The following is a 558-nucleotide window of genomic DNA, read 5'->3' as shown; positions in this document are numbered from 1 at the left end:
CCCCATGATTTCAAACCCACAGCCACTGACTGTTAGCCTCTGAAAGAGCCCGGGCCTTCGTCAGTTCAAGGACAATCGGACACAGGCAACAACATGCCAGCGACACGCAGATCCCATGAGGAATAAAGAGAAAATAAAATCAACGCCTCACGCTATACTTGAGTAGTGCGGAGATTCAAACAGACCTCCGTGTTCTGGCTGTGCTCGAGCTAGTAGCTCGCGCAGGATATTCTCTTACAGTCCTGCTCAAGGAAGCGAAGTGGTCCAAGTACCTTCTTGACCCGTCCCGATCGACCTGTGGGCGATGTGTGTGTGCCTGCACCCCTCAGCCTCGCACAGCTCACCGTCCGTGCCCCTGCCCTGGTTCAGTTTCCGCCAAAATCCATCGCCTCATGCTGCTCCGGGACTCAGATGCCCACTTGAAGCTTCTCTGCCCATCCTGTCGATGTGGTCCAGCGGTTATTCCTCATTGTCAACCCCGCAAGCCTCGTCCGTGATGTTTACAGGCTCTCTTAGCCTGGCCCTTGTTTTTTAAGTCTATAGCCTCGGTATGTGTGT

The sequence above is a fragment of the Chiloscyllium plagiosum genome, chromosome 44 (assembly GCF_004010195.1).
Source record: "Chiloscyllium plagiosum isolate BGI_BamShark_2017 chromosome 44, ASM401019v2, whole genome shotgun sequence".
Lineage (NCBI taxonomy): Eukaryota > Metazoa > Chordata > Chondrichthyes > Orectolobiformes > Hemiscylliidae > Chiloscyllium > Chiloscyllium plagiosum.
This window is presented reverse-complemented; position numbering follows the sequence as displayed.